At 42.3% G+C, this 17,766-nt stretch overlaps 2 long non-coding RNA genes across 2 annotated transcripts; both read right to left on the bottom strand.

Annotated features, from left to right (window-relative positions):
• Positions 1-1,614: 1,614 nt before the first annotated feature.
• On the bottom strand, positions 1,615-17,750 carry LOC107310683. The gene is made up of 2 exons (XR_001553680.2): positions 17,334-17,750; positions 1,615-2,115 (listed from the first exon to the last, which is right to left on the bottom strand). It is a non-coding gene; the product is annotated as an uncharacterized LOC107310683 (long non-coding RNA).
• On the bottom strand, positions 6,212-13,986 carry LOC116653140. Its single transcript, XR_004306532.1, has 3 exons — positions 8,653-13,986; positions 7,303-7,517; positions 6,212-6,772 (listed from the first exon to the last, which is right to left on the bottom strand). It is a non-coding gene; the product is annotated as an uncharacterized LOC116653140 (long non-coding RNA).
• Positions 17,751-17,766: the final 16 nt, after the last annotated feature.

Genomic DNA, 17,766 nt, shown 5'->3' with positions numbered 1-17,766 from the left:
AAAGCATGCTTGAAAAGGGCCCAGGAACATCAAGAAGTAAAACCATACTGGTTTGCTTAGTGGGGATCATAGTACTCTTCACAGATAATGCCAAGGGCTATCTCCTGCCTCTGACTCATGCGTTTTGCAGCCCAGTGGAGATAACAGGGTAGTGCACAATGGAATTTGGTCACTGTGCTCTTTGCCTAGGTATCTATTTGCATAAAAGTTTAATTCATCACACCAGTTATCATCTAAATGCTCTGGCATGTATTCATCCAACAGGACTAGCATCTCCCTGCTTGGCACGGATGTTATTTAACACTGACATTGATTTAATACCAAAGGTGGATTAATTGGGTTTTGATGCCAAGGCTCTGGAGGAGAGCTTCACCCTGTTAGGCTGACAGGCTGCAATTTTCTTATACATTTGTATGCATCCAGAAGTGGACAAAAAGATACATTTCTAGCAAACAATGACAAATCAAGTCAGAGTCTGTACTTTCTCTCATCTTCCACTGCTTCATCTCTTGTCTTCAATATCAGCTTTTTGGACCATCATTCTCCCCACTCATCAGTATCTGGTTTCACTTCACTTGGTTTGGGGCACCTGTAAGCAAGTTTGTGAAGCTGCTTGCATTAGCTGTGTGTTGGGAGAGAGCATCTCAGGCTTCTGTTACTACATGTGGAACTGCAGTTGACCGTCTCATGGAATTATCAGTTTTCACAGCAGCTACAGATGCGGGGAGGAAGGAGGAGCCACCTCCCACACTATGCATATCTTCAATAGGAAAGGACAAACAACTTCAGCCCAGCTCCACAGGCACTTTCCTCTCTCCAGACAGGATTGTTTTGGACTCCTGCTCATGTCAGTGATTGGATAGGCAGCTGGAGAAATAAGTTACAGCTCAAAGGCGCCACACTAATGAGATCCTCCCCCCCCACACCCCGAAAAAAAACCCACATTGCATGCCGTGCTTGGGCCCCCACAGTCTTCCAAACACAAAAACCTTCCCTACAACTCTGTGTTTCTCTTGCTTCTACTTCTTAAATGAATCCTGCTATATTTTGTGCCTAAAAGGGCGATAGGATGGAGATCATCTGAAAGGCAAAGGATCACTCAGCAAAGACATTTAGTCTATCCAAAGCTCTAAAGCACACCTCTCCTTGATGCTTAATTATTCTGTAAACAGGTGCATTTCACCTCAAGAGTTTTACTTTGTTAAGTATTATGGAATTTGGAGAGATCTGAAAATATGCTTACATAACAGGTTTGTCCTATCAGTACTGTTGATAATTGCATACCTTCCTTGGCTGGCAGACTAAACTGTGAGTAGTCATACACTGAACTGAACTAACAAACAACAGAAAACCAGATGGGTTTCATCTGTTATCATTGTTATTCAGCATTAATCCTCAAATGTAACAGAAACACAGTGAGAAAGCTTGGGCTCCGTGTCTGTTAAGAACCAAATGCCTTCATCCTAACACACAGACAATGGTAGCTTACAGATCTGTAACTGACAACCTTTACTCCAGTTCCTTCAGATTGAGGATTAAGTATCAACCCTATTATTTCAGACCAAATCTTGTAATTCCTATTATCTGTATCATATAAGGATACACACACTACAGTCCTGTGAGGAGGGTGGTATAGGTCAGTTTAATAAAGTCTTTGATGAAGCAAAGAACAGTTTTTGAACTGCAAAATACTCCGAATTTTGGAAACAGATTTCAAAAAAAGAAATAAAACAAACAGAGGCTTCATTCAGCTTAAAACTTCAATCAGTGAATTCAAGTGGTAAAGCTCACTATAGTAGAACAGCCAAGATGAGAATCAAGCACCGAACAGATTCTTTAGTCCACAGAAGGTGGATTCTATGTTCTGTCTTTAGAAACTTAAATAATAAGACTAATTTCCAGGCGTACCAAAAAGATTCTCGCAGGTCTCAAAAGACTGCTTACCACTGTGGATGGGGGATGGCCAGTGTAGCTCACAAGTCACCAGTGGATTTTCTTGTCAGATATAATCTTCTATGGCAGGTAGGGTTGTTGCACAAATTCATCCATGCTGTCCTTCTTCTGAGATCAGACACAATGTGGAAATGGCACCGATGAGGCAGATCAAGTTTCTCCCTAAAAGCAAACAAAAGGAGACAGAACAGATATATAATTTTAGGAGCTATAAATTAACCGCTAAGGATTAATATATATATATATTTACATTTCACTGGTAACAGTGGTGAAAAACAATTAGAAAGAATGTTATTCAAAATCAGGTACTAAAATTATTTATAGCTATTTAAAGATGAAGTAATAAACGATTAAACACAGTCAATTCCTACACACTGCACACACTGCCTATACTCATTAACTAATGAGATTCTTTTTGTACTGTGGAGAAAACGAGTCACGTTTTGAACACATGAGGTTATTCAGATCCAGCTGCTATCTAGCACCATACTGTCCCATTTAATATTCATTCCACACAAAACTTGCTAATGGTTCAGAAGATGTAGTAAAATCATCACTAAATCAGGAGCATCACAAAGTTGAGTGTGTCGGAAAGTCACTCGGACTTATTATCTGAGATAGCATTTGAACAGAAAATAAGAACAGCCACCCTTGTTTTGCTATTGGCCATCCAGCTGAGATCCACACGGAAGAGATACAGCAACAGCTTCCACCGAGCTGATTTTTAGCTGTTGTTAGTTCTAAGAGTAGAGTTCGGAAGGAGCAGTTGGACTATTGCTCTTTCCATCAAGACGTAATTAACATTATCAGAGATCACAGGATCCTTCATTAACTGAAAACATTGCACCTGCTCTTTTCTCATGCAAGCCCTTGTCCTAATGTGACACTTGCCAGATGTAGCAACCCCTGACTCAGCGTGGGGAGGCACCCACTTCTACACATCTACGAGGCCATGGTTCTCCTCCAACTCCTGTCTTGAGGTGTCAGTCAAAATTGTGCAAAGTAATATAAAATAATAACATTAAATGGCTACGTGTGTTAAGCTTCAAGTCATAAACATAAAAGACTGTTGAGGAGGATGCAGCCCATCTTAAGAAACCAAGGGAGAACTGCAGTGGAAGTATGTCCTGCTGCAATGCATGCTGCAGCCAGGGGGGCAGATAAAGCACTTTGCTACTGCTTTCTGTTCATGGATACAACAAGACCTTGGAAAAAAAAGAAGGTGATGCATCTTCACTTTCTTTCAGTGGGCAGTGATGTCCATGGCAAAAAAAGCTACATAAAGTAAGCTGTGGTTACAGCATTATTCTAGCTAGAGTTTACTCAGTCTCAATAAATGCACAAAACTGAAGCAGAAGTGACTCCTCCTTCTCAATAACATTGCTTCAAAGCAACTGACAGCAGAGAACCGAGATATTGGCCTGTGACAGCGAGAGAGAAAAGAGCAATCCAAGAAAGTTCCAGCCGTAACGTTATGTTTATTGCGGTTATGCCAAGCTCAGACACATTCCTTTTCCTACTCACTGCACTGTATCCCAAAGGGGCAGTGTGGCATGCACCCATGAGCCACAGACCCTGCAAGAAACACAGTGGGATATACACAATTAGCCTAATGGGAAATAGCTCTTAGACATTTAAGTCAAGGTTAATGCTAATTTGCACCACTTGCTTAATAACTGAGATCGATAAAAGTGAATAACAGGATAAAAATCCTGCCCTATGCCCTCCCCTGTATCTAACATGTATGAATGTCACCCAGTACTTTAGACTCCTTCCCACAGCTGAGCCAAAAGCTGTGTGGAAGGCAGAGCTGAACTGCAAGGAGTGATCCTCTGTTTTTATAGCACAGTTCCTACTTGTTTCCTTGTCCATCTCAGCTAGGCTCCGTGCATACACAGCTCTTTGGCAGCACTGTTCTTAATGAGCCATTTACATTTCTCATTAGTTTATGATACATGCAGAATTCTGTAAGTGAGCTAAAAAAAAAACACAAAAAACCTGCTATTGATGTGAAAATGGAGACTGGAGACTGAACCAACAGCACGACCATGTAAGTTTCACATTCAGTGGAAGAGTCAGGACTGACACACAATGACAACCTGCTTCTTTCAACACAATCACAACCAGCTCGGACAAAGATGCTCCCTCTTATTACAGCAGCGCATGTATGAGCACTGTCATGCTAACAGAAATGTTAGCTCAGCAGGAATTTGCTGAAGAGCAAAGCAAGGAAAAGGTGTTGATGAAAAGTAAGATCTGTAATAGCTTGGTTTCACTTTTGGTTCATGCTTTCAACACAGCAACTGTGAAGCTGCAGTCTGAAAAGGCTCCGTCTGCTTTCTTCTCTACAGAAGCCTCAGCAGACAAGCTTGCAAAATAGGTCTCTCAGGAATATATTCTGACTAAGAAAGGAAAGAAAAGCTTTACATATGTGTATATATATATGTATATGTGTGTATATATATATACACACACACGAGCTATTTATTGAACCAGATCTGCAAAAATATGCCACCTGGGAGGAATCCACTTCTTTTAAGTAGCAATTCATATACCAGAGACTGAAGAAGTGAGGCTGCTCAACTCCAAAATAAACCTTATACTGTATCATAGGAAAAGTGACCAGATGAAAAGGACATGTCTGAAGCCAGGCTTCTGAATGTGTGTAAATCAGATTTGTGAAGGGGTATAAAGACAGGAAGAGAACAGCTGCATTTTACAGGGCGGTCAGGATCTTTTGGAGGGATCTGCTAATCTGCTTCCCTTGAAATCTGAAAGGTTTGAGGCCTGAGGTCTGAAAATGTTGATCTGAAAGATCTGTGTTCTTTCTGTGGGCCTTTAAAGCAGAAAGCAACTTTCACTCCTTTCAGAAAGCAACACTGGGAGTCTTTGCAGACACAGTGTGACAGTTCCTGGCGAGCTGCAGTGACGTGCCACCTCTCCAACACTGCACCAGAAGACCTCATGCTGAGTACACCTTGTCACATGTGCTGGACATTTGGGATGAGTGACCTCCTGCATGCAAAGATTCCATCCTGTATCAGTTATCAGTGACTGGGGGGTAGGAGGATGGAAAAAAAAGGAGCTTTCAGTGTTTGATTTAAAGCATGTTGAAAAAAAATAGAACTTAGAATCATATCATAGAATCACAGAATGGCCTGGGTTGAAAAGGACCACAATGATCATCCAGTTCCAACCCCCCTGCTGTGTGCAGGGTCACCAACCAGCAGACCAGGCTGCCCAGAGCCACATCCAGCCTGGCCTTGAATGCCTGCAGGGATGGGGCATCCACAGCCTCCTTGGGCAACCTGTTCCAGGGCGTCACCACCCTCTGTGTGAAAAACTTGCTCCTAATATCTAACCTAAACCACCCCTGTCTCAGTTTAAAGCCATTTCCCCTTGTCCTATCACCATCTACCCTCACAAACGGCCGTTCTCACTCCCACTCCTGTTTATATGCTTAGCTTTCTATAGAATGTTGTTTTACTACAAGACAACAATAGATTGCTAGTTACTGAATGTAAAATGAAGTCATTGACTTGTATTATATGAACAATTTATGCTGCTTGATTGAAATAATTATAAATTGTACCCTTCTACTGATTTTTATACAGAATATTATCACATTCTGGCAGAACACAGTACATCTGCTGAGAAACTAGCTCACAGCGTGCGATACCTCCTATCTCTGCCAATATTAACTTTATGGATCTAGTACTAATATTATGCTAATAGCTGCTGATTGCTATTTGTGTACCAGACTGTTCCAATACCATGGTAATGAGCGTGCTGTCAGTGTCTGGAACAGATGGACAGAACACGAGAGATGTTTGCCTTGATTTTAAGACAAACAGGATTACCTATTTCATTAACAAGGCTACACGAAAGCATGGGCAACAACATGTGATCCTATCACCATCTTCAGTTGCTGACAGGAAGAAGACTGCACATTTATTAGGACACACATTTTATGCCATAAACAGCTTACCCTAACTTTCAGAGAGAGCAAATCTTTGAATGACATGCAAAGCCAATGCAGCTGTTTCATGCAGTTAAGAGTAAAAACTAAATTCACCACCTTCTGTCACTCCCTGACAGCTGCACAGCTCCAGCACAGCTCTCTGCAGAGGTGATCCTTGAGGCTGGAGATGGGGGGACTGCCCGCTTGCTGCTCAACAACAGCGGTTCCTTATCTGCTGATTTTAAGGACCATCATAAGGAAGAATTGCTACAGCTTCCATCTTCCCTGGAGAAGAGAATTAGAAGAGTAATGAACAATCCTAAACCTCACCTTTTTGATATGACAGAGAAACAAGGAGAGGTACAGCTCAGTCCTTCTATGTCATTTCTTTAGCCAGACCATGGAAGTCAAGATAGCAACTTTATTCTGCACTCTCTTCTTATAGGAATGAGAAAGAAAGGCCATGAGGCAGAAGGGAAACATTTTCACTGGAGGCTGTGCAGCTTTGTTCAGAATTAAGACCACAACAATGGGAAAAAAAACCAAAAATAACAAAGATCACAGGATTATACAATACAAGATATGATTCCATATACTAATTGTACTTAATGATTGAAAAAGCCGTTATGTAGGAAAGAAAGCTATAACTCAGAGCACTGGGGACATAACCATAACAACTCCTCTCCTATCTCAGTGAAAAGCCAAAAGAAGAAACTGGAACCTACTGCTTTCATAGAAGAGCTGCCAATTTCCCACTGGTATCAGAAGCCAGTCATGTTTGGGAAGGAAATGACCTATTGCTGCACGGCAATAGTAGCAGGTGGAGATGGCATGTGAGCAACTTTTCCAATCACTGATCTGCCAAGGTCACAAAACAGAAAGCACAACAGTACAAATGGTTTTAAGGATACTCATTCAGCTCCTGCCAGATCATCTACAGATTCTGAGAGCACTTCATTCCATTTAGCATGCAAAAAGGTATGAAATAAGGCCACCAACACAGATGAGGAGCCAGATCACCGCGGTGACGTATTTCCTCTTCCCACCACACACAAACCAAATTCTATAAACTACATGTGTCAACAAACACAAGCAATATGCTGATGCACCACAGTCATTCAAATGAATGGTGGCAATGCCTCATCTTTAAATTTAATCGTCTGTTCTTGCTGCCAGGAATGCTGTTTGGAAGTGTCTGCTTGTCCTGCAGCAGTGCCTGGCCCGCAGGCAGCTTCACAATGTCAGGCTGCAGCAGAGAGCTGTGAATGGAGATGCTCAAAGCCCCTGTCAATGCTACCAAAGAAAGTACTCGCTGCCTTGGTCTGCCAGTGTAACGTGTGTCTGAGGATGAAACAAATAACAACCATGTGAAGTGCCAAAGGTCTTACCAGGGGATGGGAGTTGGTGTGCAGCCTCTGCAGAGCAAGTCAGGCAACGTCAGCAATAGTGAAGGTGTTGCCATGGTTTACCATAGACAGTGAGGAGTGAATGCTCACAACTAAGCTGAGAAAACTTTCTGCCATGCTTTCATTTTCCACTCCTTTTTTTTTTTTTTTTTTTTTTTTTCTGGCATGAAACACCCATCTACATCTGTCCAAGGCATCTACAAGCAAAAAGAGATTCGGGGTTGGTCCTCATTCACATCTGAAATACACAGCTTGAGAAAATAACAGGAAATAGCAGAGCAAAGACAGTTTCCAAGAACCATAGAGCCAAATCAGCACTTTGTTCTCAGCGGGTAGGTGAAAAAAAACCTTCTCTGCCTCTCTGTGAAGCAGGGTAAAATATAGAACGATGAATCCTATTTCTGTAGAGCTTTGCATTTGCAAATACTGACTGAATTTTCATCTGATTCCAGTAGCAAAAACAGGTTAGGTAGGCCAGTTAGAGTAGAATTCATTTAGAATCTAAGCAAGACAGCTGCACATACGAGACAGAATGCTTTCCTCCTTCTGAGGGATGAGCTGCTCTATCCTGAAATGGATATCTAAGATAAATGGAACAAATCATTTTCTCAAGTTCCTTCTTCTCCTTATTGACTACTGACCATTTGCTGAGACAAGATGGCTGAAATACAGGGGGTGATTCATTTTATTTTGCCAATTACTTGCTAGTTCCCTTCAAAATGAAAAGCAAAGCGGTGTACAATACCATCATGAGACTCCATCTTTATTGTCTCAGTGATTCAGTCTATTCATTTTGACCACAAAAAAAGCACATATCCCCTGCATTGGCACTATATTTTCAGCCTGGCTTCTAGAAGTTAAATGACAAGCTTTTTGCTAACTTTGTTAACATCAGTATTTTGCAGAGGTATTGCTAAATGACTGCCACATATTGGTCTGGAATGATGAGGTTATACTGCAGGGCATGAGAGCGAAGAGTAAAAATCCCTACATGTGTGGCTTGGGCAACTTTAAGGAGAAAAAGTATGGGGACGAGGAAAGAAATGCAAATGGAATGAGAAATTGTCCTGTATGTGTGTTGTAACATTCAGATTTTCTTAGATATTCATCAATGAGACCTGAGAAATAATCTTGAACAGCACTTATTATGTTAAACTGACAATATTCATTATACTTTTTTGAAAGGTACATCATTTTTCCTTACTAAATTCATTCCCCCCCCGGATCTGACTGTGTTTTGAATATAGAGTAATTAATCAATTAAATGTTCTGTCATTCTGTTTCCTTCATAATAATGGACTCACCAACGTCTACACTGAAGAACAGACTTACCTAAAATAACTGTTGCATCTGCATATGAACAGTATAGTTGGTCACACTGAAAGACTGCTGGCTCAGAATCCCATCTCCAACAGCACGTATATTTTATTACATCTGAATGACCCAAAGAGATGCAGCAAGGTCAGAGTTGTTTAAGCACTGCTTTGCCACTACAAGTCCCATATGATTATGTTCAAAGCATTGCTAAGCTGGCAGTCCCTTGCTTGGCTTGCTGTAGTGATGTAAAGCTTACTTTTGGCTTGATCTATCTACAGGGAGACACAAGGAACGCCAAAAGTGATCTGAGATGCTGAGACTTACACTGAGCATGCTAAGAAGAACACTGTGGCTGCTATGGATGTGGTCTGCGGCACCAGGATCTGTGAATAAATCTTGTTTTCCATGATTCAGACAATGCTTCTAATATACTTAGCATCAAAGGAAGAGTGTTAAAGGTAGAATGAACATGTTGTGATACAACAACTAAGACCTCACCCAGTCTCCAGCTTCCATAATCATTTTCCTTCATCCATGAGCATCCTTATGCCCACTGCCAAGGTTACACACAAAAAAAGACTTCTTCCGTTCACAGAATCAAGAGGACCAGTTGGTTCATTCACAGTGCTAAGAACAAATACCCCAAAATACTCATTCACACACTATAAAAAGTGTTACTATATGCAGAAAAGGGGCATTTAATCCTCACGATATTTAAAGGAGGCCTCAAATTATATTCTCTTTTCTTCCCAGGCTTGTTTTTATTTAGAAGAACTTCTGGTCCTTACTGAAAGATAACTGCAATTATAAAGCAGTGGAATTACAAGAGTGTAACCTGACAGGTGAACTTTGGAATAAGGAACAATGTTTTATACTTATTAAATTAAAGAATATGAGCCCTCATAAAGGAGTTCATACTTGGGAATAAGGAATTTTTCTTATTGACTCAGTCATCCTGTATTTTCCAGCTCTGTGGTACAGCATCCAGCCACTGGTATCAGTTGAATGTTTTTACATGGAAAAAGGCAGAAGTACAGGCTGATACTTCCTTCTTTCACTTCAGAAATAAACTGTCAGGCCTTTTTCATATGCTGTAAAGGAAGGAGAATACCTTTCAGCTAAATGTAAGGATTTGCCTTTGAGAACTTGTAACTGAATTGGAGTTCTTTGGAAGACAGCTCTTCTTTACTGTACATACCCCACAAACTCACAGAATCATCACAGGGATTGGAACCGACCTCAAGAGATCATTGAGTCCAACCCCCTGCTAAGGCAGATCCCTACAGTAAGTCACACAGGTTGGTGTCCAGATAGGTACTGTATATCTCCATAGAAAGACACTCTACAACCTCCCTGGACAACCTGTTCCAGTGCTCTGTCATCCTTACCACAAAGAAGTTCTTCCACATATTTGTACAGAACTTCCTGTGTGCAAGTTTTATTCCATTACTCCTTATTTTATCACTACACATCAACAAGAGCCTGGCTGTGTTCTTTTTAATGCACCCCAGGATACCACTGGCCTTCTTGGCCACAAGGGCACACTGTTGGCTCATCACCAGCTCATTTATGATACCCAAGGTTCAGTTCTAATCTGCTAACAAACATTACATCCAGTACAGGAAAATGGCTTAACAAGCTCCAAAGAACCCCACCTCTGCTACCTTTGTTATCCCTGGAGCAGATTCTGACGTTGGCTAAGCCAATGCAAACAGGCAGGATACTGGATACACAGACTTCTTATTGGATTTTGTTTTCCCATACATACCAGTGCAACTTCCTCTTAGAAAAAATAATATATATTACTTTACGTTTAGACTAAATCTGGGATTTTAACTATACATTTTCTCACCCAATAAATAACTGAGTTGCAAAGTAAAAGAATAGATCAAAATTAACCAACGAACCTACCACACATGTACAGTGTTGAAGAATTATACGCCAGTTCTGTACGGAACAACTTCAAAGGTCACAAAGTAAAAGCAGGTTTTAATGATGCTTCCATTCACCCTTCCTATTCCAAACCTGCCCCCCTCCCCATCTCCCCGTCATCTGAAATGATATCACCAGTGCTGGAAACCACCATAAGTGAGGGAGGCCTTCTCTAACTCTTTTGATTTCCTGTACATTGTATATGTATGGCTTATGCCATTGTATTTTGTGTATGAGTGCATATTCTGCTGCTTTCACTTCCCCTTTAAATAACTTTTGAATCCAGTGTGTGCTTTTCAAATAAGTTTGTAAGTGAAGTAAAGAATTCAAGATACAAATTTGTTGCAACTTTAGCAGACAAAGGCAGCCAACTGGGAAGAAGAGATCCAAACAGCACCTTCAGCCATGGGAAAGGATGTACCAAATCCCTGTTCACTAAACGATGTCCGACGACAGACACAAAGATCATCCAGGCCTGGGAAAAAGCTTGGATCAGATCTTGCACTGGATTAGATGTGAAAGAGCCCAGAATGAGACACAAACCCATCGGAAATCAGGCTTTGCTAATTCTATTGCTCACGGATGTACTGCTCATTTCCCTTAAATTTTCCTTCCACACAGAGAGCTAGGGTTCCCTAAATGTCTGCTCATGCTGCTCACAGCTCAAGATTATCCCTTGCACTCCAACCATCCCTTCTTCTTAGAACCTCCAGTGCATACATGGTGAAGACTTTATTTCCACACTTGGAATAGATTCCTTAGTGCCCCCAACGACGACGTAGTACTTTAAACACACCATTTCAATCTACCTGCAGTTTTTTCTCAGTATAAGAAACCAACTTGGTTAAGTGGCTTAAAATGTGATTCTGCTCATTGATGCTGGCTTGTATGGGTCAGCCCTTTTTTTTCCGTTCATAGAGCTTGAGTAGTCAAGCCCTCCAAATAGAATTATCTTCTCTTTTGTAGCCATGTCCACAATACTACATGCTTGTGCATTGGCAACAGGGCTTCAGGTCACACGCAGATGATTTCTTTTACATCTAGTAATGCCAGTGGATAGGGTTAACACTCCTCAGATGTGCTAAGAGAAGAGCTAGTGGGAGTATTGCTAATTCAAGTGATGCAAAACCAGATGCTAACTGTCAGAACAGGATTTTAAACTGCTTAATAAAATCTACCTAACTGTGCTTAATATGAATTAGGGAGAACTTACAGAACCCCCTTTGTGACAGGTCAGTATGTAACAGCTAGAAGGACCCACAGAGCTGTGCAAGGAAAGCCTTCTTCCACTGCACACCTGGATCTGAAACACTTCTGTCGCCATTCTGTACAAGCCAATGCTGCTGCTGCTGTTATGCTGAGAAAACCAAGAAACAGAAATGAAGCTGCAGGATTCCAAACACTTTTGAAAAGGAAAGCATATTTCTTCAGCAGTGCAGACCCGATAAGGCTCAAATCTATCAGACTTTTTCACAAAGTAAAACATCTTCTGGCACATTCTCCTGTTCCAGTAATGTGGCTGTGAAGGAGTGAAAACTACACAGTTCTGGTCAAGCACTTACACAGGACAGCTGTTAGGCTCAGCCCTTCAGCTGAGAGTCCTGACAGCGCTGCTCAGCTGCATGAAACAGGGTGTGCACATCCTCGCACAGTTTCAGTGGCCTCATTTAAAAAATAAACACAAACAAACACACAAAGACAGATGCTCATCTTGACTACAAAGAACTCATTTTGATATCTGAAAAACTGCTTATATTCTAAAGGAAAAAATAAATGCCATTCTCTCTTGCTCCCAGCCATCTCCTTTCATAAAACTGCTGGGATGGCAGAGAACTGGAGTCTTCTCTTTTTCATATTGAATTGGCCAATGGAATTCCATGTCCTAGTGCTGGGTGTTGGGCCAGACAAAATCAGTGCACACAAGCCTTCTTTCTTTAGGGAATCTGGCTCAACAAATCATCCCTCACTCTTTTGCATTAGAAAGACCACTGTTACCTCACCCATTTATCTCCTGCAGGCGAAGGCTGAAGAAACAGAGCAAACAAATGATGTGAACTCAGGAATGAATTACTCTTTGGTAGTCAGATGGAAGGAAAGTCCCTGAGGAAATGTAATCACCACACCCTCCCAGTTACTGAGGCTGTGTGGAAGTCACAGCTGGGTGACTGCTTATGCAAACTTAGGAATATGTTTGTTTAATGAAAAGATTAAACAAAACCGTTTGTGACAATGTCTTCTGTATCTAAAGGATTAAACTATTACAGAAAACCCAGTCATGTATTCCAATCTGTCCAGGTAGACCATTTTCCCTGTGGGGAACAGATCTGTGCACACATCTTAACCAAAGGATCCCATTTGAAGGATGTCAGATGTAACACTTGCTACATGTAAACTTTTAAAGCAAGGATTTACATGTAAACTAAGATTTGGTCCAGAATATGTTGTTCTCAATGTGGGACTCCAGTAAAAAAAAAAACAGTCAAGGGATACACAGATCTTACAATAAAATGAACAAGGAAATTTTCTACCATGAACACCCACCCAGGGGGCAAAAAGCAACATTGCAGAACTCTGTTGGCTTCCATTTTGATGGCTGCAGTGAATGGCAGCCTTTGGGATTATTCAGAGATTCCAAGTGGGATGTTGCATGTGATTCACTTAATCTTTTTTTGTCTTCTTCCAACTAAGCATTTTCAAAGGGAAAAAAACAATGATGTCATCAAGTTCCTCTCTCTGCTGAGAGAGGATAATTGCAAGGTTTTGTTGATTAGAACAGTTCAGTCAGTGACGTTTTTAATCAAAGCAGGTTCATTTACCATTACTTCGTTGTAGCTCACGAGAGAGGCAGAATTCTCCTTGTGGGCTATAGCCAGGCCATGGAGGACCATCAGCTTTCCAGGATGGGGCTTGAGAATTAGACACACAAACAAAACAGTACAGTGTTTTGCGGGGGACTTATTCTTGTCTGCAACATAATTTTCCTCAGAAGAAGAAATGAAGCCAGATGAGAATGGGATGGATTAAATAAAGAGCCCTACGCTCCTTCCCTCAGCAGATATTGAACAAAATATTCAATATTCTAAGAAAACCTATACAACTCCAACACTGCAACTATATTGCAACGTAGTGACATTTTTAATTACTGGGCACGAGGGACAAAGTTTGGTTTCCATCTTCAAGCCGCAGTGCTTAAAGCAAGGACCAAAACCCTAAGCTACTTACACCCAGCTCCTGTTAGTATTCAGGTCTGAGTGTAACTGAGCAGAGAGCAGTGTGCTGCTACTCGAGGCTGCCACCTCCTGCCTGCAATCCCTACTCACTTCTGGCTGGCTACTGACCTGGTCTGGGTGCTGCTTCTAATGTTCTTTTGCTTGCAAGGCTAACTCCATACAGAAAGGATGCTTCTTCAAGAATAATTACTCACCAACATTTATGTGAGTTACAGGAAGCAGAGCAACTGTGCCATGTGCAGGATTCATCTTAGGAACAGTTATAATTCCATGGATGTCCAAAGCTGTCAGACCAATGAATAGTGCGAATCCAGAAAGGAGGTTTCCTCCTCCAGAAGCACCATGCTGTGTTCCAACAGTTGCACCTCTTCATTTTAGGATATGCATTGAACAACTGCCAGATAAAAATACATTGCTGACATCTGAACCATCTTATTGCACTTAGAAACTGTTGATTAAAGGAGGAAAGATCAAAGAGAGAAAGGTTGCGTTTCCCTCCCCCTACCCCAGTGATTAATATTAACTTTACCTTCAAGTGGCAAGAAAACTGCCAAAACAGAAATTAGAGGACAGCCTTATGCTTTGCACACTTCAGATGTCTGAGAGTTCTTTGCTTCTAACCAATTAGGCTGCAGCCTCACATCCTTCACTCACATCTGAGACTTTCTTTCCACGAGCCTGGCTATTGGGATCACTGTCAGTGTGCATTTCTGCATCATTATCCAGTCTGAGGCCTTGATATTCTCCTTGAGAGGATGCACGAGGAAATATGAGTCAGGTTGCATGCCTTTAACCAAGTTCTTATCCCTAAACAGAAGGACAGTAGGTTCTCCTGCATCCCACTGACTAGGAAATCAAGATACAGGAGCTTCTAATCTCCCCAGTGTCCCAGCACACAGACTACTTACTGAGCACCTGCCTGTCTGCCCTCACATCCTGCTTCCACGGGGCTTTCTACTCTGAAATTTCCGCTCGGACCTCCTCTTGCCTCGGCGACTCATTCATGTAGAAGTATTCTATATAAACTGAATTAAGGAGCACACAGAGGCTTACTGTGAGTGAGGTGTTCAGTGCCCAGGACACCTTGTCTGCATGTTTCAGTGCATCACTTGAGGCTGTCAGAAATGAAAGTGCTTCAAATAAGGAGCCACAGCTCAAAAGACAGATTTTCTCTACCACAGAGCTCACTGTGGCCCCTAACTTCCAGTGAAGCCAATGGAACTATGTGTCCTACAGGGATCTGGGCTGCTGTGACCGAGTAGCATCATATCCTGTGATCAAAATCCATTACGATTTACAACATCTGAATTCTATCATATAACTTTGTCTGTTATTTTGAATGGCAGAAGCCAAACACATTTGAAATTCTACACAGAATTTAAACAGAAAGAGGGGAGATTTAGGTTAAATGTTAGGAAGAAATTCTTTGCTCTGGGGATGGTGAAGCCCTGGCACCTCCCCAACAGTAACCTGGTTACCTCCCCAGCAGTCCAGTCCTGTGCTCAATGTATTTTAATTATACATCCAAACACGTCACTCAGCAATCCCGGTGTAGCCTACACCAGATAGCATGATCTAGGTGAGGAAGTTTGGCAACTGCTCTATGGCTTCCAGCTTGCATGACTCAGACTGGGTGGTGCTAACAGGGAGGAGAATCCAGTCCTTTCTCTCTGCAGAAATTCAGGCCTGCTGAGCACTCTCACCTGCCACAGTTTGAAATGAGTTGTCTTCTCTGAGCATCAAAATTACCTGCATGGGCTCCCAGTACAACACCGCTTATGGCATATGAGTGAGCTTGGGTTTGATAACCAAAGGTATTAAAGATATCAAAGGTTGGAATCCGTGAATGCTGGTGATGTAGTCATGCAATGCAGTGGGTGGGTGTGGGCTCATCTGCCCCCTAAGCCATTAACTACTTGAATGCATACTGACTTCCTGAACGTTTCTAACTTCCTGCTTCCCCTGTTTCATACATCTAACGACTAATACTCAGTGTTTAGCCTATTCTAAGGGAGGCTTTCTTCGAATCTCTATTTTCTTTTGATTTTGACTAAGAGTGAAATAATTTAGAGGCAAAGGTAAAATGCCTCAGCAGGAAACAAAACAGAATAACTAAGAGTAAAGAATTAAGACCAACACTTATGTAGGGTGTCCTCCTCTCAGTCTGACAAACAAATCTGGAAGCAACCTTAACAACGTAGGGGCTGGTCCCAGTTCTGCCAGCCTGTACAGAGCTGGCACAGGCAACTCCTACCCACCCACTGCTGAGAAAGAAGCAAAAGTGGGACTGGAAATGCATCATTTCCTGTGCTTTTATACTCCTCAAGGCTTCCACTTTGTCTTGTTAAGGACTTTTCTCAGGCTGACCAGACTCAGAACAGATATCTTCTGTTCCTCCTGGACCCTCCTTTGCCTGCTATACCAAGCAAAGCTCTGCATGCATCAGTAGCCCATTTTCCCTTTCTGTTCTGAGTGCTTCCTGCCTCTGTTCACACAGTCTCTACGCCTGCACATTAGGATGAAGGCAGGTCTCCTGACTGACAAGTTCCTAAGAGCCTATTCAACTCCATACAAGACAGATGCAGTAAAAGCTTCAGCTTTCACTTAGTCATCATACTTTGCTTACCTTCTACACAAAGCCTTGCCCTCTCGCTAAAGCCACAGCAAGTCAATGCATCATGTCCGCCTAAGAGAGGAGACATCCCCTTTAGTATGTCACCTTATATATTATGCCAGATGCAGCAAATTAACCGTTTGCTTTGCAGGGATTGACAGGCTTCAGTATCACTGTTTCCTGGGTGACTTTAATTACACTGTCATTTCTGACTGCAGCTATCAGATTAATCCCTTGGGTTTCCCTAACTAATAGACCAAATCCCTGGTAGATAAAGGCTTACGTAATAGAATCTGCGGGGACGTATATTAATGGGATACGATTAAACTAATAAACATATTTTTTGAGTTCTACTGAATGTTTCAGCTCAGAAAAAAATAGCAAATGCATCATTTGGTTGTTTTTTTTTTTCCCCCTTCAGGTCTCCTAAATAAAGGCCAGTTTATCTCAGAGTGGAGAACACCTCGCTACGTAAGGAAACACAGTGGAAGCGTTCTGTCTGCCTGATCAACAGAGGATTAGAACTGAAACACTTCTCATTCACAGAGCTCAAGTGCTTTATCCACGAGCATAAGCATCATATGGCATGGTACATATCCAGCTCATTACACTCAGATCTGGGAAGGTTAAGCAATGCATCCAGACTTACATGGCAAGTCAAAGAGTAGAGCAGGAGGCAGAGGGTACCTCCTCAATCTGAGCCTTGTACAGTGGGTTCAACAAGATGAGTCACTTCAGATACATGGATCAACTAACATTTCTGGGCAAAGAACTGTCGTTTAAGGCAACTGTTGTATGTATCTGTTACACGTGTCAAGCAACACCATAAGCCCTTCATTTGTATGAATATGAAAACACCACATATTGAAAAACTGAAAATATTAATGCGAAATGTATCTGTATCACAGTGTAGTTCATACCCAGGTACAGCTGCTGCTGCTCCAGAATAACCAGGAAGCTGCTCCATCCCACTGTGCTGGTTCCACCACCACTGTGCTGGTGAACTGCTGTATATTCAGACAGCCCAATGCTTTGCAGCACCCTGACTTGGAAGGGATACACAGCGATCACTGCTCCCAAGGCCGGGCTCCACACAGCACCACCCAACCCCTATGGCTGTGAGCGCTGTCCCTGAGCCCTGGCAGTGCTGCTGTGCCCACTGGGCCGCCTGTTCCATGCCCACCGCCCTGTGGGGCCGCTCCTTCCCCCTGGGGGGCTGCTCCTCCATCCTGTGGAGCTGCTCCTTCATGGCAACGGCGGTGGGCGGGGCGAAGGAGCGCTAGCGCCGCTCCGATTGGCTGGCGGCGGGGCGAAGGAGGTGCTAGCGCCGCTCCGATTGGCTGGCGACGGGGC

Source organism: Coturnix japonica, chromosome 3, assembly GCF_001577835.2.
Source record: "Coturnix japonica isolate 7356 chromosome 3, Coturnix japonica 2.1, whole genome shotgun sequence".
NCBI classification, from domain to species: domain Eukaryota; kingdom Metazoa; phylum Chordata; class Aves; order Galliformes; family Phasianidae; genus Coturnix; species Coturnix japonica.
The sequence above is the reverse complement of the archived record's forward strand: the minus strand, read 5'-3'. Positions and strand labels throughout refer to the sequence as shown.